This window comes from Nomascus leucogenys, chromosome 6 (assembly GCF_006542625.1).
Source record: "Nomascus leucogenys isolate Asia chromosome 6, Asia_NLE_v1, whole genome shotgun sequence".
Classification (NCBI taxonomy): domain Eukaryota; kingdom Metazoa; phylum Chordata; class Mammalia; order Primates; family Hylobatidae; genus Nomascus; species Nomascus leucogenys.
In genome coordinates this window covers 73,189,964-73,214,760 of record NC_044386.1, presented here as the reverse complement: position 1 = coordinate 73,214,760, position 24,797 = coordinate 73,189,964, and the positions used below count along the sequence as shown (strand labels likewise).

At 35.8% G+C, this 24,797-nt stretch overlaps 2 long non-coding RNA genes across 4 annotated transcripts; both read right to left on the bottom strand.

Annotated features, from left to right (window-relative positions):
- On the bottom strand, nucleotides 1–24,411 carry LOC101179156. Of its 3 annotated transcripts, none has more exons than XR_004030491.1 (8): nucleotides 23,074–24,411; nucleotides 22,481–22,589; nucleotides 21,182–21,313; nucleotides 18,669–19,906; nucleotides 18,391–18,553; nucleotides 2,246–2,367; nucleotides 1,521–1,562; nucleotides 1–790 (listed from the first exon to the last, which is right to left on the bottom strand). It is a non-coding gene; the product is annotated as an uncharacterized LOC101179156 (long non-coding RNA). The 3 variants fall into 3 exon arrangements; XR_004030490.1 differs by having other exon boundaries at nucleotides 19,551–19,906; XR_004030489.1 differs by having other exon boundaries at nucleotides 18,391–19,906.
- Nucleotides 5,670–10,820, bottom strand: LOC115835501. Its single transcript, XR_004030488.1, has 2 exons — nucleotides 9,831–10,820; nucleotides 5,670–7,660 (listed from the first exon to the last, which is right to left on the bottom strand). It is a non-coding gene; the product is annotated as an uncharacterized LOC115835501 (long non-coding RNA).
- Nucleotides 24,412–24,797: the final 386 nt, after the last annotated feature.

The following is a 24,797-nucleotide window of genomic DNA, read 5'->3' as shown; positions in this document are numbered from 1 at the left end:
TAATGTGGATAAAGGGGAAATCTGTTTGGTACACTGAGATTTTTATTCCAGCCCCAAAGAACACTAATGATACCAAGAAAACGATTGTACAACATGTTCTACAAGATGAGATCACAATGGCTCAAATGGCAGTGCAAGGGTCTCGCTCTCCCTTACACATTCAGTTGTCATGTCATCCAAGTTTGTGTACTTGGAAAGAGGTGAACTATAGTCTATCTCAGATCCTGATCTGCAGTGAGATATACTAGGTCTAACAAAAAAGATACTACACAGAAGGTCTAGTCCAGATAATATAAATGCTTAAGATTTCATTTGAGACTTGTCTAAAAACCGTGGGCTCCTGATTCAAATGAGGAAAAAAAGTATCTTACACATAGGAAAAAAAAATCACTGGCACACCAAGGCCCTCTGCTTCTGAGAAAGACTTACCATCATCTGAGAGTGACTAACATGTCCATGGGGTTGAATTAATTATATTTGCCATACACAAATCTCACGTTCATTCATAAAGTAAAATATAAATTTAAGAAATACAATGAGTTAATATACAAAAATAGGGGGAAGCATGAAATGTATTGAGAGTGCACAGAAGTACATAAAAACATTCCAGGCAATTACTTGCGAAAAAGCAGGTCACTTCTATTCCTGGACATACTTCTATAAAAGTTGTGCCCCTTGAGAAGCAAAGATGCAAGAAGATCCCAGAAAGAAGCAATAACAACAGCATTTTGGTGATGCTGTAGATGGAACCACCATTTGTCTATAATCCTATTATCCACATGGTCACCACCTGAGAGAATACAGAAGAAGAGATTGCAAATGGAAATAAACAACAGGTTATGACACAGCCATGCCTGGTGACAGAAATATATCATCTTCAAGTCAAGTAATACTCCATAAAACCAAACTCCTACAATCTGACGTGGAATAACCCAAAACCTACAAAAACCGGGTATACGTACTGTATGCAAATGATAAAGCTGCCATTTTCCTTCGTTTCTCTACACATTTTTTTGTGATTTGAATACCTATCTCCTATTCCAAATTATTTTCATGCCAACCAACCACCTATTTATTCTTTGAACCAGCATTTCCTGTGTAGTTTCTTCATTCTAATTTATACACCAGTTCAGGGGTTAAGAATTTTTTTAAAAGACACAATATAAGGAAATACTAATAAGATACTCTGTGTATTCCATAGTATTCCATTAAGATCTTTCCACAAACTAAAACCCAGTATCCACCCATCAATTCTCCTTGCTACCCTGTATGCTTCTTGTGCAACTTCTAGTGGTACTAAAGTCAAGAAAATGCCTGATTTCATTAAATGTTGGTTATTAACAAGAGTTAACTATAAAGTCCTTGATTAAAATATCAACTCAAAATAATCACATAACCACAAAATAGGATATATGAGAAAAGAAATTTAATTTCAAATAACTCAAATAAGAATCTAATGTATCAGCAACATAGCAAATAGAACAGCTTCAAAGTCACAATATAGTCCTTAATGATTTTACCTGCAGGAAAGATGTCTTTGTCCTCCTTGACTATGAAAGATGCTTGTGAAGAAAAAAAAAAAAACAGGAATGTTGGAAAATATCTGAAGATTTTTCATTCACTCATCAAATGAAAGGGTGTTAAGACCCTACTTTTACCACTTCAATGTTGAAATACTCCTTAACTCCTATCTGCTCACCTTACCTACTTACTGATGATATCCTAAATCATGCACTTGGAACTAAAATTAAACCTGCTGATCTCATTATAACCCATACTATTTACGGTAAATTCTAATTCCTAATGACTTTGCTCTCTGACATCTTTTAATAGCCTATCTATTTTCTTTATTTTCCACAGGCTGCCAGACTTCCTTCTTATCTCCTTGTAGCTGATGAATTTATTCCAAAATATTCATTCAGTAAAATTTACTGAAGTAATATAAAATTTACTGAGTATACAGATAAAAAGTTATATAGTCTCAGTCCAGATGACATCACACACTACGGTGAGAGTAGATAAGAGTGGTAAATCAAAACCTGCATAAACTACGTATCAAAACTGTGTCAAAATTTAAGGAGCCCTTTTATCTTTTTTATTTCACCTAACTGATAATCACTCCACAAATTCACAACTTTGTGTTTTATAGAATTCATGTACGGTTTTGGATTTTAAAATATTACAAATTAGATTCAATATCAAACTGGTCAAAAATAAACAGTACAGCAGGGTTACTGATTCTTACCAGCACTTTTGAAGAATGACGTCTACAAAAATAGTAAACAAGCACAATGATTTGGATTGATACGCAAATTTCAGTCAGTGAAGAAGTTCTCACTTCTTAAACTGGTACCACCTCAACTATAACTGTGAAAAATATGGGAAAATTGTGACATATGACCAGTTAATATACAGAAGGTGAAGTTCTCTCATTCCTCAACCTCCTGAAGTCCCCAAATCATTAAAATATTGAAAGATCATTTTGATTAAACTTGTGAACCCATGCAGTTAGTTTTTGCTTATTTGCTAATACATCATGTTGAGAATGCAAAAACAAAACTTTTATAATTTCATAATGAATCTGCCCATGAAAATATACCATTGGCTTTCAAATGTCCATCTTTCCAGTCAACTTTACATATATGACTTTATTATTGCATTAGCCCATTCTCAGTCATCAAATTCCCGTACCATCACCTTGTGAATCAACCCATCTATCAGTCCATTAAGCCACTCTAAAGCCATCGAACATGCAGCTATCACCCATGCAACCAATGTATCCGTACCCTGATCCCTACATTTATCCAAGATTTTAGATAGCCATACTTGTATTCATCAATCTAAAGATCCATCCATACAGCATTCTATTTTTGATCCATCCAATGCTAACACCTAGGCATATAGCCATCTGCACCTTCACTAAATGATTCCACTGTGCATATAACCATACGTACACACAACAGGTTTTTAAAACTTGCATTCTCCATTCTTGCATCCAGCCATTTGCTCATATTCTACTTTCCATCTACTTCTTACATTATTCAGTACACCAAATTTTGTGTGCATCCATTATTATATCTCAAATTATATTAGACAACTATTATATTCATCTTTCTGGGCTTTAAATATCTAATCCCACATAATTTCAATGACTAGTTATTAAACCCACATAACCATATAATACAAAGAAAATTTCAGTAACCATTCTTGCATCCTTCCATCAACTCACATGTCTGCCTGTCTACTACTACTACCAAGCTTGAAACCACCAATCCAACCCTGCCTACTTGAACGCACCTATCCACCAATCACTGAATTATTGTGTGTGATTTTCCCTCTGTACTCAGATTGAAGTCATGGCCACTTCAAAATTTTACTGGCTGAACACATCTACTTCTCACTAATGAAAATATTCCTGTGGGTCTGTTATGACGGCTCTCAGGGAAGCTTTGCTCCATATGACAGATTATTGTTCCAAGGGCATTCACCTCTTTTGGAAATTACACATCAACACATGGTTCTACGATCACCACGGGTAAGATATAAGGTAGAATCACATACAGGCCACAAAACTCCTGTGCCCATGATGCACATAACACATTTTACATTTTTAATGGGTCACTTTTACTTCCAAAGAAACCAGAAGCCCATGATTAAGACTTAAAATATGAACAAACATCTTCCACAATGCCTATCTTAAAAATAATTAAGTAGGGTAAGGGGATTGGGAAAGTGTGCCAGAGGCAAAAGCTACAGCCAAGGAAAACAAGGAAAAAGTGAGCATCTTCCAGGACCTAGTAAAACATTCTCTAGCATAGTATAGGGAGTCTTCACAATATATTTTCAGAGGGATTTCAAAATTTCAATGGAAAAGTGATTTCTATCACATTTGACACCTTAGAGTTTGGAGTTGTATTATGGTTGAACTGACTCTGCTCATTGTACACTGTACAAAAGGAAATAAGGTTCAATTATTTTTTGAGATGGAGTCTCATCCTATTGCCCAGACTGGAGTGCAATGGCACGATCTCAGCTCACTGCAACCTCTGCCTCCCAGGTTCAAGCGATTCTCCTGCCTCAGCGTCCTGAGTAGCTGGGATTACAGGCGCACACCACCACACCAGGGTGTGGTGTATTTTTAGTAGAGACAGGGTTTCACCATATTAGCCAGGCTGGTCTTTAACTCCTGACCGCGTGATCTGCCCGCCTCAGCTTCCCAAAGTGCTGGGATTACAGGTATGATCCACTGCATGCAGCCAAGGTACAATTATCTTTAAGTTTCACCTATCTCTGGGCCAACAGTAGGTACACTGAGACATGAGGTACAGATTACTGCGAATTACCTCACAATAGGGAGATAGCATCACTGAGACGCTGGATTTTTACCTGGATGAGGTTTTTGTTGGTTCCCACTCTGAAGGGGATAAAGTTTTCATTTAAGTAGAATGTATACCTAGTTTGTGAGACCAGAAAGGTATCCTACAGTAGACGCTATCAGTGTTTAATGTGTCCTTTTCATCCTTTCCTTGAGAAAACATAAAATACAGCTCCTAAATCTCATATAGTTTTGGAAAACCATGTGATTTACACAATTCCTTTACCCAATTTATCATTACATATTTAAGAGACAATGGATGATTTTCCATAACTCTAACAAAGCCACAGTGAAAAATAAAACCTTATGCTGTCATAAAAGCAATAAGAAGTATTACTGTCTTAATGACATCTGACCATGAGTTACTGCCATGAGCACACAGCATCCTTAACAGTCACTGTTGAACAGTTACTGTGAGAATCACATTACAATCATTACTGAGATTTGTTAATTATCCTTTCCTAAACTGACCTATCCATACATTCTTTCAAGCACATATCCATCAAATTCATACATTCATATATCCATTTTATTTTGCATTGTCAATATAGCTGTCCAAAGTTTTTGTCCTTACTACCCTTCCACTCTTGCACCAACCTATATACACATACACACACAAACATGCTTACATGCATACCGTACTTCCTATTATATTTATTCTTGTTCTCTAATTCCATCAAAAATGCATTTTGGGATCCATCCGTCCATCAATCCACACATATAGTCCCATTTACACATCATCTACTTGCGACTCCATTAATATTCCTGATCTTATACGCATTTATATACCCATTCCTATCTGTTCATTTATCCGTTCATTCTAGTATTAATCCAGTCATTCAATGAAGCAATTTACCATTTATCAATTCCTCATTACCCAGGTGCTGACCAGCTGGCCAGGCAGAGCTCTGTACAGCTTGGAGTTTTACGTAGTACCCTGGCTTAACTAAACTTTCTCATACTACTGAAGATCCAATCAGCCTGTCCACAGGTCTAACTTCAACTAATCTTCATACCTTCTGACTTTACAATTGTTAAGCAGAATCTCAGTTTCTTTTTTTTCTTTTTTTTTTTTTTTTTTTTTTTTTCAGAAGGAGTCTTGTTTTGTCACCCAGGCTGGAGTGCAGTGGCACGATCTCGTCTCACTGCAACCTCTGCCTTCTGGGTTCAAGTGATTCTCCTGCCTCAAGCCTCCCAAGTAGCTAGGATTACAGGCGTGCATCACCATACTCACCTAATTTTTATATTTTTAATAGAGACAGGGTTTCGCCATGTTGGCCAGGCTAGTCTTGACCTCCTGACCTCACGTGATCCTCCTGCCTCAGCCTCCCAAAGTGCTGGGATTACAGGCGTGAGGTACTACGCCTGGCTTCCTCCCGAGGAGTTTGCAACTTTGACCAAATACTTCAAAAGCTACCTCAAATCCTTCCGAAGAAATTAACAGACGAGAGGAGGCTGGGATTTATTTGGGAACTGACCCTGCTCTCATAGAGAAAGCTTCTTCACTCACTACTCCAAGTATTTAAAAATGCTATCTTCATACTAAAGGAACTTTATCAAGAATGTCTGTTCTTCCAAGATACTGCAAAACCCCCTTCTTTGTGTTACTTATTATTCCACAATAAAAATCTATTTATTTCACAATTCGTTAGCTCATGCAGCGTCCCATTTTGACAAAATTCTGTTGAAAGCCCGGTACAATTTCAGTTACCGCGCAGGACACCATAAACATGGTTATCTGTTATGGTGATGAATGCACCCTAAGCACCATATTGCCATTTTTACTTCCTGTAGCCTACTTCTCCCCTATTTCTACATTATATCCAAGACATTATCACATAGTAGTATACAAACATCCATCAATCCTTCTTACTGCTACATATTACTAGGAGATGAACTATGTATTTGCCACAGATATAAATTTACCAAAAAATTCCTACCGATATGGTTTACATTTTACATGCCCAGAAGCAACGTATGATTTCCCATAATTCCCAACATGTTGCCAAAAAAAATGTTGTCAAACTTCTGGACTTTTGCTAGTCTAATAGTAGAGAAACTAATTATATCTTAGTTGTATTTTCAATTGTCATTATGAGCAAATCCAAGAATCCTTTTATATGACTAAGAGCACTTTGTGTATTTTTTTCAGTGAACTATGTGCTCAAGTCACTTTTCCTTTCAACTGGTATTTTTCCCCGATTATATCTTACACATACCAAGGGTTTCACTCTTTTTATGTGATGTCACAACTAACTTTTTCAACTTTGTAATTTCATTTTTACTATCAATCTTTGTGTTTCTTGTTGCTTCTACAATGTGTATCATCAGTAATTTCCTCAAAATTGGAGAGAAATTCATTTGTTTTCTGAAACTCTATAATTTCTGCAGTTAATTTAAACCTCTGATTCATTTTAAATTCTTCATGCTACATACCATGAGAGATGAATCTAATTCCTTATCCATTTGGCTAACAATCTGCCCCCATGATTGCAGATAACTTTAATACACTTTCTGTTTCTCATGTCAACTTACAAGTCTTCTATTCCATGACATTACTTTGCTTATAAATGTGCAGTTAACATAACTCTAATTACATACAAGATTTTGTAAGTCTGTGATACCCGATCAAGTCACCTTCCTCATTCCCAATCTTTACAACGTCTTCATAATTTTTTTCTCACAACAAAAGTGACAATCAAAATGTCTAGCTGTAGGAAAAATGCCTTTTTAAAAAAGATGAAATTATAAATTGACTCATAATAAAGAACAAAATTCTTCTATACCATCCAGATATTCCCTGAGGAACTAGAAGACCCTGGAATATGTATACACTCCCATAAATATATTGAATACAAAAAATAAGGCAGTTCCAAGCAACCAGTTATTGCAAAATGATTAAACAAATTGTTGTTCAAAGTGACATAATGACTAAAAATATACTGGTTTCTTTACTTGATTTGTATGTATTTTTACCGTCAATTGCTATGCATTCCCTCTTAAGAAACATGAAAATAATTACATTCATTGTATCTCTACTCCTTTGTACTAAGACATCATGTATTCCTCTTTAGATAGGTCTTATGATGGATGTTGCAGTCAACTCTTTAAAACATACAACTAATTGATAATGCGCTTTTGCCTTTAATACAAAGCAGACAAACAACACATATATAAAATATAGTTTAAGCTGACAATTGGGAATGTGTTCTAATAGGTATGGAGCTAGAATCTGAGCACTATAATCACTATAATGGGATACTCTGATAACCTGCCCTTTCATCTTTTACGAAGTCAACACTAAACCTGTAAAATATGGAATTACTTTTTTCTTTTTTGGGGGGAGCGGAGAACAGGGTCTCACTATATTGCCCAGGCAAGTCCCGAACTCCTGGGCTCAAGCTATCCTCCTGCCTCTGGCTCCCTAAGAACTTGGATTACAGGCGTAAGCCACTTTTTCTTGGAGGAGAGGGGAAGGGAGGTGATGGAATTTCTGTATGTTTATTTTACTCTATTCCGATACATGCTGTTCTATTTTCCAAAATATAAATGTGCTACTTTTACAATCAGGGAAGAATTACTAAATGTTCAATCATTAGATACCCGAGTTATAATTATTTTTCTTTTTTTGTCAGAGTGAAGAAAATACTGTAATTACATAATTTCGTAATACTTTTTACCTACACAAATACAAACAGTAATGGTTTGTACACAAAAAAGTATTATGAAATAAAAAGCTTTCAAATGTTACTTGAATGGAAACTGAGTAGCCTTTTATATTTCAATATTTAAATAGGAAAACATTTACCTCAAACTCATATCCCCTCTTCCCCTTCAAATCATATTCCTTATAGAGGCTCACGCCTCTATAATCCTAGCACTTTGGAAGGCCGAGGCAGGTGGATCACCTGAGGTCAGGAGTTCAAGACCAGCCTGGCCTACATGGTGAAACCCTGTCTCTACTAAGAATATAAAAAATTAGCTGGGCATGGTAGTACATGCTTAAAATCCCAGCTACTTGGGAGGCTGAGGTGGGAGGATGGCTTGAACCCTGGTGTCAGAGGCTACAGTGAGCCAAGATTGTGCCACTGCATTCCAGTCTGAGGAAGAGAGTCAGACTCCATCTCAAATAAATAAATAAATATAAATACATAAGTAAATACACACAACTGGGATAAAAATAAATTTTATGGGCTGGGTGCGGCAGCTCACGCCTGTAATCCTAGCACTTTGGGAGGCTGAGGCGGGCGAATCACCTGAGGTCAGGAGTTTGAGACTAGCCTGACCAACATGGAGAAACTCCAACTCTACTAAAAATAAAAAAATTATCTGGGCGTGTTGGCACATGTCTGTAGTAATCCCAGCTACTTCGGAGGCTGGGCAGGAGAATCGCTTGAAACCAGAAGCTGGAGGCTGTGGTGACGCGAGATCGTGCCATTGCACTCCAGCCTGTGCAACAAGCAAGAGCAAAACTCCACCTCAAAAATAAAATATAAAAAACAAAGTAAAATAAAAAATAAATGTTATGGCCAGGTGTGGAGGCTCATGCCTATAATTCCAGTAGTTTGAGAGGTCAAGGAAGGTGAATCACTTGAGCTCAGGACTTCAAGACCAGCCTGGCCAATATGGTGAAAACCTGACCCTACTAAAAAATATATACATAAACATTAGTCAGGTGTGGTGGTGCATGCCTGTAGTCCCAGCTACTTGGGAGGCTGAGGCAGGAGAATCACTTGAACCTGGGAGGTAGAGGCTGTGAGCTGAGATCATGCCTCTGCACTCCAGCCTGGGCAACAGAGTGAGACCCTGTCTCAGATAAATAAATTTTATAAAGGATAACATAGCCAAACTACAAGCTATAGAGATTGTACATACATTTGAATAAACATGAAATAGAAAAATAATTACAAATATATATTACCTGTTTTATTCTACCATGTGTTTACATACATAAACTGTTTTTTAATTATGCTATTAGCATTATCATCTTTAAAATATAACTTCAAATATTCATATCTCCTGAAAATGCTGTCTTCTGAATAAAGAACATGAATTTAAACTAGTCACCTTTGAAGATTACTTGCACATCAATTCATTATTACATAAATGGTAAGATAAGGGAAATAAACATTTATTTATCTTTCCTTTTGAACTGAAATCCCAAAAAAGTTCATTAAGTTCCTATTTAAATGAAGAACTTATCATTCAGAGTAAATTTACTGACATTTAGAGCAAATGTATATCTACCAGTGAAATGAGAGACTATTGTGTTTTTGTAAAAAGCAGGTGATAAAATACTTAGCGATTCTCAATATCACAAAATATATATGAAAATATGATATGATAAATTAGTGTTGTTTTACAAAAGCTGTTCATATAATGGCTCAATTAATGATTTAATAAAACTAGTCAGATAAGAAAATCAGATCTTGAGAATACATTGAGAAAAATGTCTCAATGTTTAATATTTTTTGAAAAAAATGATAGAAAATATTAAACACTGAAACACTGAGAAAAAACTATTAAACATGACCACAGGGGTGGCATCCTACCATGGGTACAATGTAGAAATGTAGAAGTTTTATATGGCAAATAACTCATTTCCTCAAAGAGAAAACAGCAAGAAACAAATGTTAAAAACCAAGAGCTCAAAGATTAACCAATCAAATGAAATGTAATGCATAATTCTTCTGGTGCTCATTTAAACATACGTAAGACAGAGTGGAATAAGATTTATCAAAAATATTTCATAGATGGTACTATCTTCTTTGTAATATACATTAAGTAATTTTTAGTTGTTAATAATTTTTACCAGATAGCATGAGGATTATGCTTAAAAGGACTGGTATCTCCAAACCTTAATATAAAATATATTGAGAAGAAATTACAAAAGAAAACCAGCAATTAGTTGATATTTACTGGGTAAGAGATGGCTTTTTTTCAAAAAATCAAAGTACGTTATCAGATGGTATTTGCAAAACTTTTAAGAAATTTCGTTAGCATGATCTCATGAAAAACTGAAAGCATGACCAGGTCAGGACATCAAATTAATGGGAAAAATAACATCAAAGACTAAAAAGGTCTCTAATATAATAACGAATATAGAAATATGTAACAAGTTTATAGTAGACCTTGCCAACTATTACTTATGAAGATCTACACATGTAAGGTAAGACACCTAATATACCTTTCCAAGTACCCCTTACAAATATGGACTGTACTTTGTTAAACAAGAATTCAGACTATGTATGGTGTACATACAATATATATTTTGGACCACAGTAGCTCACTAAAATTCATTCAGAATACTAAAGGGTAGAATCAATCCCCCCAAAAAAACCAGCAAATAAGAAATCCAGTAGAATATGAAAGTTATTTCTAAATAATTTTTTTAATTCAATATTTTTTTAAAAATTACTTAAATATAGAACCAAAAAAGGGTCGACTTTCATACCTTAATTAAAAGAGATTTAAGATTGAAAATAAATTAATATAGTCAAGACTAACATAAAAATAGCCTAGATAAAAGTGAATTACTCACTTGGATCCAGATTTGCTCAAAAAACTGTTGTATCATTAGCACAACTGAGAATTTTTTATTTTTTTGAGCCAATGTTTCACTCTGTCATCCAGCCTGGAGTTCAGTGTTGTGATTGTAGCCCACTGCTTAAGTGATCCTCCTGCTTCAGCTTCTGAAATAATTGGGTTCACAAGTGCATGCCACCATACCTAATTTTTTTTTTTTTCTGTGAAGACAGGTTTCACTATTTGCCTATGCTCATCTGGAACTCCTGGGCTCAAGCAAAATGACTTGGCCTCCAAAAATGCTATGACTGCAGGCTTGAGACACCATGCACAACCTTGAGAAATTTAAATGAGGATTGTTTTCTTTGTGTGTTTAGAAGACACATAGGGATTTTAGTAAATTTTACTAGGTAGAGATAGGATATTGCGATTATTTTAAAAATTGATACATAAAAATATAAACCTGTTCAGGATTAAATCACCATGGTAACTGCAATTTTCAAAATATGGCAAAATGTTGATAGTTATTAACTCTAGTTGCTAGATATCAGAAGGTTCATTATTCAGTTCTCATTTTTGGTGACTTCAATTTCTCATAATAAATAACAAATATTTCCTCAAAAAGTGAGTTCATTAAATTACCAAATAACTCGGCAATTTCATTCCCCTATATACATAATCAGATATGAAGACATGAACTCAGATATTTGTATGCCAATGCTCAAATATTAATGGGCATATTTTTAAATATATTCATCTCTTAATGGACACTGTGAATGTTTTGGTGAGCACTGGCATACAAAATGTCCATTAGCAGAGGAATAGATTTAAAATTCTATCCATTAGCAGATGGATAAAAACTGTGCTGTTATATGTGTAGACACACACACTCATATATACACATATATTACACACACATATACATACATAAAATGGATTTACTCAGTCATAATAAGAAATGAATTTCTCATGTATTACATGAAACTTGAAAGCATTAGGTGAAATAGGCCAGGAACCAATAAACACATACTATGTGATTCAACTTGTAAGAAATACCTACAATAGGCAAAATCAAATGTAGAAAACATGATTGGGGAGACAAGGGACCAGGGATTAGAGTAACAGGTATAGAGTTTCCAATTAAGATGACAAAAGTTTTGAAAATGGTGATAGTTACACAACACTGTGAGTGCATTTAATGCTAATGAGTAGTACAATTAAATCTGGTTAATATGGCAAATTTTATGTGATGCATAAACTATCACAACTGAAAAGTAACAAAATTATAGAACACAACTTTTATTGATAATCAGAAAGTATAAATGGGCAGATTCATCTGACTACTGTAAAACAAGCTGGGCACAGTGACTCACGCCTAGAATCCCAGGACGTTGTGAGGCTGAGACTGGGGGACTGCCTGAGTCCAGGAGTCTGAGATGAGGCTATGCAATGTAGTAAGACCCCATCTCTTTAAAAAAGAAACATTATTCGGGTATGTCCACAGTCCCAGCTACTCAGAAGGCTGAGGCAAGAGGGTCCCTTGGGCCCAAAAAGTCGAGGCTGCAGTGAGCTATGATAGTGCCACTGCACTACAGCCTGGGAGACAGAATGAGAAATTGTATCCAAACAAAACAAAACGAAACAAAAAAACTGGTGAGCTGAGGATTCTGGGAGTATGGGCAGGATGCACCAGAACTCTTTCTCCCCTTGAGATGATAAATACACCAGAATAATCAGTATGATATAACTGGTTTGGAACTCTGGAGGATTGCATTAACCTCTAAATTCAGGTTCATTGAAGTTAATTTCACTCAACATCAACTCTTAGCAAAGTACAAATTACCTATCCCTAACTCCTACAGCCTTACGGAAGGTAGCTGTACTCATTTCTGGGACAACTTACATACAGCTTGCAGAAGTAGTGAGGGTAGGCATAAACAAAAAACAAAACACACCACTCTGTTATACAAACAGTGAGAGGCTGTGCTCTCATCAGTTTACCACTTGAATCTCAAAGATGGTAAGACAGGTAAGCAGCTTTTAAAACAACTGTCTTAAAGTTGCTCAAAGAACTAAAGGAAGTGATGGAGAAGGTTAAGAAAATGATGCATGAGCAAAATGGAAGGATCAATAATCAAAAATAAAAAAAAGTTCAAAAAGGAACCCCAAATGAAATTCTGGAACATGAAACACTCAATTAACTGAAATGAAAAATTTTATAGAGGGACTCAAATGCATTATCTCAGCAGGCAGCAGAAAAGATCAGCAAACTTCAGAATTTTATCAATTCTGAGGAACAAAAAGAAAAAATATTGAAGAAAGGTAAGAGTCTAAACAACTTTCGGTCCACCACCCAAGCTAACCAATACAAACAATGCAGGATTCTCAGAAAAGAGAAAGCATGCAATAGAAAGAATATCTGAAGAAATTCTAGATGTAAACTTCTCAAATTTGATGAAAGACATGAATACTAACATCTAAGAACCTCAACAAACTCCAAGCAAGATGAACTCAAAGACCCACAATGAGACACATTATCTTTCAACTATGAAGAGCAAAAGAGAAAGAATTCTAAAAGCAACAATAGAAAAATGATATCATATAACAGGGATTATCAGTTAATTTCTCCTAAGGCCAGAAAGTAGTGGACTGACACATTCAAAGTGCTAAAAAACAAAACAAAACCAAACTACTCAACTAAGAATCTAATATCCAACAAAACTGTTAATTAAAAAGTAAGGGAGAAATTGATACGTTCCCAGATGTACAAACAACAGGAGTTTGTTAACATTAGATCTGCTCCCCCACCAAACAGAAACACTGAAAAGACTCCTGAAGGTTGAAATAAACAGTAAATGGAAGCCCTATAAAGAAATAAAGATGTGGTTAAAGGTAAATAGTTGAGCAATTATGAGAGGTTAATAATGGTGTACTGTCCCTCCACTTGTTTTTCATTATGAAACAGGCTCTGATTCTGTTGCACAGGTTAAAATGTAGTGGCATCATCATGGTTCATTGTAGCCTCAACCTCCAGGGATCAAGACATCCTTGCATCTCAGCTTCCTGAGTATCTGGACTACAGGAATATGTCACCATACCCAGCTATTTTTTGTTGTTAAAATTTGTTATGTAGAGACAGCCTCTTGCTATGTTGCACAGGCTGGTCTCAAACTCCTGGTCTCAAGTAATCCTCCTTCCTTAGCCTCCCAAAGTGCTGGGTATTACAGGCGTGAGCTACTATGCCCAGCCTGTTGCCTTTTTTTAGATTCTACATGACTTGAAATTGATCAATTATAAAACCACGCTTTAGGCTAAAAACCAGTAAATATTATTGTAACTTTGATTATAACTCTACAAGTTAACTTCTAAAAAATTTAACAAAAAATAAATTTAAAAAAATATATTTTGGGCTGGGTATGGTGGCTCAAGCCTGTAATCCCAGCACTTTGGGAGGCTGAGGCAGGCGGATCACGAGATCAGGAGATCGAGACCATCCTGGCTAACACGGTGAAACCCCGTCTCTACTAAAAATACAAAAAAATTAGCCAGGCATGGTGGAGGGCACCTGTAGTCCCAGCTACTCAGGAGGCTGAGGCAGGAGAATGGCGTGAACCCTGGAGGCGGATCTTGCAGTGAGCCGAGATCACACCACTGCACTCCAGCCTAGGTGACAGAGCAAGACTCCATCTCAAATAAATATATATATATATAGATACACAATATGTTAAACGTATAATTTTGTAATATCAACTGAAAGGGGTAGGAGTGAAGGTGTTACAGAAGCAGTTATTTTGTAGACTGCTAAAGTCAGACAAAACAGACTTTTAATCCAAAATATTACAACAAAAATGTACATTATGTTGTAATTTTTATTAATGTATAAGGATGATCAACATTTATGATCCTAATAAACCATCAAAATATATGAAACAAAAATTGACATAAAAGAAGGGAGAAGTAGACATTTCCTCACTAAGAAATGGAGACTTCAAGAACCTACTCTCAATGATGGGTAGAATAACCAGAAAACAAGTAGGAAAATAGAGGTGTGGGCCAGGTGTGGTGGTTCATGCCTGTAATCCCAGCACTTTGGGAGGCCGAGGCAGGTGGATCACAAGGTCAGGAGTTTGAGACCAGCCTGGCCAACAAGGCAAAACCCTGTCTCTACTAAAAATACAAAAATTAACCGGGTGTGGTGGCAGGTGCCTGTAATCCCAGCTACTTGGGAGGCTGAGGCAGGAGAATCGCTTGAACCTGGGAGGCAGAGGTTGCAGTGAGCCAAGATCACGCCACTGCACTCCAGTCTGGGGGATAGAGACTCTGTCTCACCCCCCACCCCACAAAAAAAGAGAAAATAGAAGTGTGTAACATCACAATAAATCAATTATATCTAACAGATATGCACACAACAATCTCCGAACAACAAAATGCACACTCCCCTTCAAGTGCATGAGATATTTTTCACAACAAGTGTAGTTAATTCAAAAATTCAGTCTCAATAAATTTTGAAAAGACAGAAAAAGCCTCTTCTCTGACCACAGAAAGACAATGAATTTAGAAATCAGTAACAGAAGCAAAGCCTTGGAAAAGTCACAAATTTGTGGACATGAGAAAACACAAACAACTAGTACACCAAGAAGTTATAAGAAAAATTAGAAAATATGTGGGAATGAATGAAAGTGAAAATAAAACATGTTTTCTTATGAATCTTACACTATAAATGTAACATGAAAAAAATTTCAAATCAACCAACTGTACAAATTAAGGAACTACAAAAGCAAAGTAAACACAAAGAGGAAAAGGACATAAAGAATGACACAGAGATGAATAAAACAGAAAATGAACACAAAATAACCACTTGGTTTTTCATAAACAAAAATCAAGAAAACTGACAAACCTTCAGCTGAGTGGACTAGAAAAAAAGAGTGCAGACTCAAATTGCTACCATCAGAAACATAAGGTAAAGTCTACAGAACTAAGAGATTGTAAGAGTACCATAAGCAAGTGAATGTTAACAAATTAGATAATCTAGATGAAATGTACAAATTCCTACAAACCTAGGAAACTAAAGGCCACCAAAACAAAACCACACACACAAAACTATTAACAGTATTGAATTATTAACGAAAAATCTTCCAGCCGGGCGCAGTGGCTCACGCTTATAATCCCAGCACTTTGGGAGGCTGAGGCGGGCGGATCACAAGGTCAGGAGATCGAGACCATCCTGGCTAACATGGTGAAACCCCGTCTCTACTTAATATACAAAATATTAGCCGGGTGTGGTGGTGGGCACCTATAGACCCAGCTACTTGGGAGGCTGAGGCAGGAGAATGGCATGAACCCAGGAGGCAGAGCTTGCAGTAAGCTGAGATCTAGCCACTGCACTCCAGCCTGGGCGACAGAGTGTGACTCTGTCTCAAAAAAAAAAGAAAAAAAACTTCCATCAAAGAAAAACTTAATAACAAATAACAAGCGTTTTCAAACTTTTCTAAGAAATTCAAGGAGGAAACACTCCCCAACACATTTTATGGGGCCAGCATTACCCTCTTAACAAAGCAAGACAAAGACTAAGGAATAAAAAATTCGACATTCATCAAATTAGGAATAGAATGAAATCACATCACCATAGTAAAAGCTATAAATGAAAAACTCAAAACAAACATTATTCTCAAAGGTTAAATACTAAAAGGATTTCCTCTAGTGTCAGTTACAAAGCAAGGATGCCTGCTTTCGCCACTTCTTTTCAACACAGTACTACAAATCCTTGCCACAGCAATCAAGTAACAAAAAGAAAGAAATGACACCCAAGTCAGAAAAGAAGTAAAAGTATCTCTCTTGGCATCCACTAAAATTTTATAGGCTGGCCGGGCACAGTGACTCATGCCTGTAATTGCAGCACTTTCAGAGGCCAAGGGAGGAGGACACTTGAGCTCAGGAGTTCGAGACCAGCCTGGCCAACATGATGAAACCCCATCTCTACTAAAAATACAAAAATTAGCCAGGCGTGGTGGCAGGCACGTGTAATCCCAGCTACTCGGGAGGCTGAGGCAGGAGAATTGTTTGAACCTGGGAGATAGTGCCATTGCACTCCAGCCTGGAGAACAGTGAGACTATGTCTCAAAAAAAAAATATTACGGGCTAAAATTTTCCTTCGGAGCATAAAAAAAAAATCTTAGAACTAATAAATTCCACAAAATACCAGGCTACAAAATCAGCATGCAAAAATAGCAATGAACAATTCACAAAGGAAATTCAAAGAACAATTCCACTTGCAATAGCATTTAAAAAATACGATACTTAGAAAGTAACTTAACCAGTAAGATCAAAGAAAATTTTTTGTACAATGAAATTTACAAATCATTTCTCAAAGAAATAAATGACATAAATAAAAAGACATCCCATGTTCATGGACTGGAAAGGTTAGTATTGTTTATGTCAATACTACTCATAGCAATGTACAGACTTAATCCCTAGTAAACTTCCCATGACATTTTTTGCAAAAAATAAAAAAAAAAATCCTAAAACTCATACAGAGTTTCAAAGTACTGAAATGAGCAAAACAAACCTGAAAAAGATCAAAGCTGGAAGAGTCACAGTTCTCAATTTCAAAATGCTAACTACAAAGCTACAATAATCAAAACAGGGTGATACTGGCATAAAGACAAACACAAAGAACAAGGAAATAGAATAAAGGGTTCCAAAAAACACATGCGTGCATAAATGCTTAGTTGATTTTGGACAAAAAAAAAAACACACACGCTATTATTTCAACACCTTTTTAAGCCAACATTTCAAAATAATTAAAGAAAAATATTACTTGTTTCTAGCCTGTGCCAGAAATACCCAAAATGGTTTCAAAGAGCCAGTAAAACATTAAAAACCTCTGAAAACAGAACAAGTATAAAGCTGTTTCTTTAGGATCATTTCAGAAATTCCAAATGAAATTATAACAACTATAATCAAGGAGTATATGCTAAAACATAATTTACTTCATTCATGGGATGGAATAATGTTCAATTTTGGAATATGTTAATTTTAACCTTAATAATTGTAAGGGCAAGTTTTTCAACTATACAAAAAGGAATTTTATTAAACCTGTCACCAAATTTGGTAAAACATCTTTCTTCTAAAAGATTACTAAAATACCAATAAGAACAAAAACAACCATGACCTAAGGGGATTGCAATGAACAGTCCAATTGCCAAGTGTATTTTCTACTTCCATATATCCTAGAAGTACTTACAAATGTACTTTATCAAGATAATTAAAATGACAAATTGTTCAAAAAAGTCATAATTTTAGAAATTCAGTAAAGACCACTAGAAAAGACATACCAAAAGCTTTCACGTATCAATTAGGTAAGTTGAATGACTAATCCAAATCACTAAATTAACAAATAACTAAAAAATGCCTAGTATTAAAAAATACTTTAAAAAACTGCACTAGCAATATCCCCAAATTATTATTCCATTAAAAATAGAAAGACCTACCTTGCAGTTGGATAGAAGACTCAATTTTAAAGATATCTATTCTCTCCTAATTAATCTATTAACTTTGTTGCAAATGAAATTAATACTGCATTTTTTTCCAACTTGCAAAAATATTGTAAGCGTCAATTGATAGAAAAAAAGGCAAGTATAGACAGGGAATATTCTGAAAAAGAAGAGAAATGAGAACTCAATGGAATAGATAAGACAGTATAAATTAGTAATTATTAAAGTATCAATAAAATGGTAAGGCAAGTTAACAGAAATGTAGCTAATTTTACCTGGAAATTTTCTTTATGGTAGAACTTAACATATAACTACACAGGTCAAAGTGAGTACTTTAAATATTTAATGCATTCATTAACACCAGAATGATGATTAATGGAAAAAGAAATGACAAAATAACTGCTGAAATAGAAGGCAATACAAATAAATGATACTAATGTAAACATGTTTTAAAAAACCACAAAACTCCGAAGTCATAAAACAGAACAAGATATTTCAATATACAACTTCTGTATAACCAAAAAATAAAACACCATAGTAAAATGAAAGAGAACAAACATATTTGCAATTCTAGGCAAAATGTTAACATCTTTAATCATAAATGAACTCTTCAGAAATCAGAACAAAGAGACTAACATTACAAGGGAAGTGAAAATAAAAGGAACAGAGGAAAATGGAATAGCACAAATGAGTTATAAGGCTATATGAAGATTATGTAGTTAACATTAATAGCTGAGAAAGCAATTTCATTATAAATTTTCGATCCTTACAAATATTCATTATCTGATGTTTGTACAGCTTTAGGAAATGAAGAATTCTCAAATACTGTGGAAACTAGTTACTAGAGTCATGGGAAGTTTACTCAAAAATGTAGATTTTTGCACAAACTTGGCCCCAGCAGTTCCAAACCATAGGAATCACTCCAACAAAGTAATTAGATACACACCCACACACATACACATACATGTTTACTACATAGAAAATGTATAAGTAATATATCATCCCCCCAAAACTACTTATGTATCAACTGGTTTATAAAAATTGGCTGTGGGGCAGAAGTAGAGAAAAGGCACTTAAGTAAAAATACTACATTTCACAAAATTCTAAGTCCTTTGAATTCTTATGAAACATTTTTAATGAATCAATTTTATATTTACCCTGTGATTAGTGAAAATTATAAATATATGCACTTCATACTTATGAAAGCACTGAGATGAAGCCCTTTAAGTTCCACTATCCTGATTTCTTTGTACAATAATGTCTGTCATTCCAGCTCCTGAGATATGATTCAACAGCAACCATGAAAACAATCATCGTGCCTACTTAAAATTCACTTCAATGACACTCTTTAGGTCACTTTCCAAAAGTGAGCTTTCTCAGTTTTTTACATCTGCAAGGAGTGTCCACTGAAACAAACATGAAGAGTGTCTCCATACATCATAAAAAGCATTTTTAGATTTTGGTGAAGATGATGGTACAAATAGTGGCACAGTTTCCCTTTTTCAGTCATCACCTGAGAGACACAGTTGGGAAAATGGGAAAAGGTTAGAAGCAAAGTTTGTATAAGCAAGAATAAAATTTGTCTGTAAAATGACATGCAACATTCATTCTATTATGAAGAAAGAGCAAGTGGATCAAAATTCCTTTTGGAGTATTCTAATAATAAAGGAGGTCAGATGTTAGCTCTCTTTCCTTCTTTTGTTGTTGTCGTTTGTTTTTCTTGAGATGCAGTTTCACTCTTGTTGCCCAGGCTGGAGTGCAATCGTGTGACTTTGGCTCACTGCAATCTTCGCCTCCTGGGTTCAAGCGATTCTCCTGCCTCAGCCTCCCAAGTAGCTGGGATTATGCTACCACACCTAGCTAATTTTGTATTTTTAGTAGAGACAGGGTTTCACCATGTTGGTCAGGCTGTTCTTGAACTCTTGACCTCAAGTGACCGACCCACCCACCTCAGCCTCGTGCTGGGATTACAGACAGGAGTCACTGCGCCCAGCCTCTTTCCTTCCTATGTCTTCCCCCCCCCGCCACGAGATGGAGTCTCGCTCTGTCGCCCAGGCTGGAGTGCAGTGGCGCAATCTTGGCTCACTGCAAGCTCCGCCTCCCGGGTTCACACTATTCTCCTGCCTCAGCCTCTCCGAGTAGCTGGGACTACAGGAGCCCACTACCACGCCCGGCTAATTTTTTGTATTTTTAGTAGAGATGGGGTTTCACTGTGGTCTCGATCTCCTGACTTCGTGATCCGCCCGCCTTGGCCTCCCAAAGTGCTGGGATTACAAGCGTGAGCCACCGCGCCCGGCCCTTCCTATGTCTTGTGAAAAACTGACCTCTCCCACATTATCCACACAATGTCTTTGTATTTGGATTCCTTTACCTCTAGGTCACTTGTTCACATACAGAATTATTACCTGCAGTATACATGCATTTCTGCACAATATACACGACAACAATGCCTAAATATTTAAATGATAATAACAAAAGGAGTTCCGCCTATTTGATGAGAAAGAAATAGTAACTATACTAAAAACACAGAAGCTACAATGAAACTTTGGAGAGGATACAATTCCTAAACTGTCCTGGGCATGGTCAGACCAGCGGAATCCATGGACATAACAATATTGTTTTATGCCCGTTTCAGGATAATTTATTACATAGCAATATATAACCAACCAGATCTGAATGTCAAGTAGCTGCCAGGAAAAAAATCAAGCTTATGAAAAACAGAATATATCAAGTCCTGTCTAACCAAACCACCCCTCTCCCAATCAAGTTAGCACTCAACTGCCCTTACAATCATACTGCTGAGGGAATCAAGAACACTTCAATGAAAGCACTGCGCAACAGGTCATTCACTGATAGTAGGTACCATTCTTGAGATCAAAAACAAAGATGATAAAATGTTCCTTCTTGGAACTATCATCTCCTGACAAGGAAAAAGAAGAAACACTGTAAGATGAGATATATACCACTCTAATGAAACAATTAAGGTGGCAGGTTAAGTGAATGCTCATGTTGAACTTTATTACAGGTTATGTTAACATTTAGAAACACTTCCCATTATCAATCCTATACCAAAGTCAACTTACAATCTCAGTAATGACTTTAATAGTTTACAGTATCAGCATCTTTCTGTGGTTTCCATGAACTTCACCCTTTATCAAAGAACTGTATGTGAAAACATCCTGTGAAAACTGTACATTTATGAAAACACACATATTGTCAATTTTATAATTTCTAGTAATTAGATGCCTAGTCATTTCTTTTATTAGTTACATTGTCGTGTTTGACCATAGATAAGTAAACTAATTAAAGGTACTCTCATCTGTGTGTGCGTGCACACCTGTGGCAGGCCAGGTCCCACTAATGCAGGCCTCCATAACAACTGTTGCAGTACTGACGGAGCGGTTAAGTTAAATACTAAAAGCTGAAAGAGCCATTTTGTTATACAAAGGCTGGAATGTCACGAAAGCCCACCAAGTTTTACCTAGGCCTCTCTTGAACCTTAAAGCACGATTAAACAAGTTTTATTAGGGGTCTGAAGAAACTCTCCAGGCCTCCACAAACGAGTTTATTGGGGGTCTGAAGGAACTCCCCAAACCTCCATGATTTAGTAGGAGACAAGATAATGGTAATCACCTCAGCACCTGGACCCATTTAGATTAATGTAAATTTACTGAGGCTCCAGAGGAAGGTCTCCAAGACTCAGACCTTAGTTATAGATCACTTATGTCTTTAGATACACACTTACACTTACACATATAGCTTAGAAGGTATATAAGTTCTGAAAAACTTTGTAATTTTGAGTTGGTGTGGTGACAATTTCCAGGCCTTCTTCCTGTAACTAGCTCTAACTTTTCCTCCCCTGTTCATCTGCATCTCATTATTGGGGCATGAAAAATAGCAGCCCGACCCTCAGAGTTTGGTCTGGGAACCAAACTATACCTTCACTTTGATAAAATATATTTTAAAGACTAACTCATTTGGTAATTCCAAGGTGGCCAAGATATATACCTATTCCAGTATTATTTTCCTGAGCTTAGGCAATACCTCACCAAAACCTCACCCCCAAATAGCACCAGAACCTTCTTACCTATGTTTGCAGTTAACTTGTAAATTAAGGGACTCCATGAGAAAGGGATGTTCCTGATGATTCCATTTGCAGGTTAGCTGCAAATAAATTGTTCACTCCTCCTGATTGCCTAAGAAAAACAGTATCCAATACAGAAACATTTAGATACAAATCAGGCACCTGAACATACCCATTAGGATAATTTTAGGATAGCCAGGCATAGTGAATAGAGAAAATCAAGTTCAACCAGCAACCATTTCACTTTCTCACCAACTTTAAACCACACCTTTTAGAAAGATGTAGAGAATATTTAAAATTTTCCCCTGCTAATTTTGAATGATCTATAAATCCCCAAAGGCCTACTTTAAATCCATCAGAGACTCAACCACTTTAAAAAGAAGGAAGCAATCTGTTTTCAGTTTATACCAAATTAATGAAGGATAACTTCCAACTTATCCCAAGAGACACCTCCTCTAACGTCTTGATCTAGTCAGTACCCACAAATACAGCATCGCCAGTATTAAAATGTACTCTCCTTATAGAATGAATGTTTCAGTTACTATTTTCTTTCACTCATCTGTTTCTCAACCGAAATTTCACTGTTTGACACCTACCTCAAATTCCATCTTCTGCTTCTTTCCTTAGGTAATCCAATACTCTGTTTCATGGTAGTCGCTGCATTAATGTCTAAATCACATGCTCTTTGTGAGATCAATCAAAAACCATTCACAATGGCTGTTGGGAATAAGAAGTTGAATACAACAGCCCATTGTTCCTAGGATGTTGAATGTCAAGGATGAAGACAGGCACAAAGTGGTTGTCTCTAAAATTTCCTGTTGTTTAAATGTTCATCTTGAAATAGCTTTTGAAAATTTCAGATACACAAAGTAGAAGTAGTCCTTCTATACTCCTTTCACTATACAGGGCTGTTAAAACTTTGTCACGTCCTTCCAAACAATTTTCATGTGAATCATATTCTTTCTACATTTTTGTCATGTAGCAATATACAAATATGTACATATCTATCTTTTGATTTTAACTCGTGTTAACAATTTCAAACAGTATATCACCATTACCACCACGCTAAAGTATTAAATGTCAGAATGACAAGCCCCACATAATTCATATTTTTATAATTAACTATTAATATTTTAGTTAGAAAAACTAAAGACATATGCACAGACCTCTGTAAACAACTAGTTGTTCACTGAAAAATGATATAAAATATCAATTTAGGACTATAAAACATATTCCATATAGAAATTTTTTAGTGTTAGAATTACATTTATGTTACAGAAGCTATAATCACTGCAATCTTTGATTTATTGACAGATACCTCAGATAGTTATGATTTTATAGCCAACCTATATTTGGTAAATTTTCGAGAACTGGAATAGATAAAAACCCCAATAGCCAGCTATAACGTTTCAAAACTTTTACATAGTATCAATTTGACTGTCATTGCCAAACTGCTGCTTAAAAAGACACACAATTTATACTTTTGATCAATACTGGGTAGAATCTTTATAAAAATTTTCCTAATTTACATTGTAAGTAAACTTGAAATCTATCTGATTATCACATATCTGATAGTTTTTAAAAGCTATCAAAAAGTAAAAAATATTCATAACCACAGTTTTTCTATACTCATAAATATGGAAAGAGGTTAGAAATAAAATGTTTACAGATCTGCTTATTATTTAATGAAAAATCAGCATACATTTAGATGTAACAGTAAGTGGAATTCTAGCAATATCTGCAAGCTTAGAAATAAAACACTAGTTCCACAATTTTTTTTTTAATTTTTTTTTTGATACAGAGTTTTGCTTTTGTTGCCTAGGCTGGAGTGCAATGGTGCAATCTCGGCTCACTGCAACCTCCACCTCCAGGGTTCAAGCAATTCTCCTGTCTCAGCCTCCCGAGTAGCTGGGATTACACGCACCCACCACCATGTCCAGCAATTTTTGTAGTTTTAGTAGAGACGGGGGTTCACCATGTTGGCCAGGCTGGTCTCAAACTCCTGACCCTCAGGTGATCCACCCGCCTCGGCCTCCCAAAGTGCTGGGATTACAGGCATGAGCCACCATGCCCAGCCACTGGTTCCACAATTTTTTAAATGAAAATAAAACACTAATCAGTACACAAATGGAAGATTAATACCCCGAGATAGATCTATGCCACTAAATTAAATTTAGACATGCACGTGAATATATACTTATGATATACATGGATATGCATTTAAATAAATTTGCAAAGAGTACAAATAACAAAAGAACAATTATTTAAATAATCTTCTAACACTCAATATTATCTATCTAATTTACAATGACCATTCCCT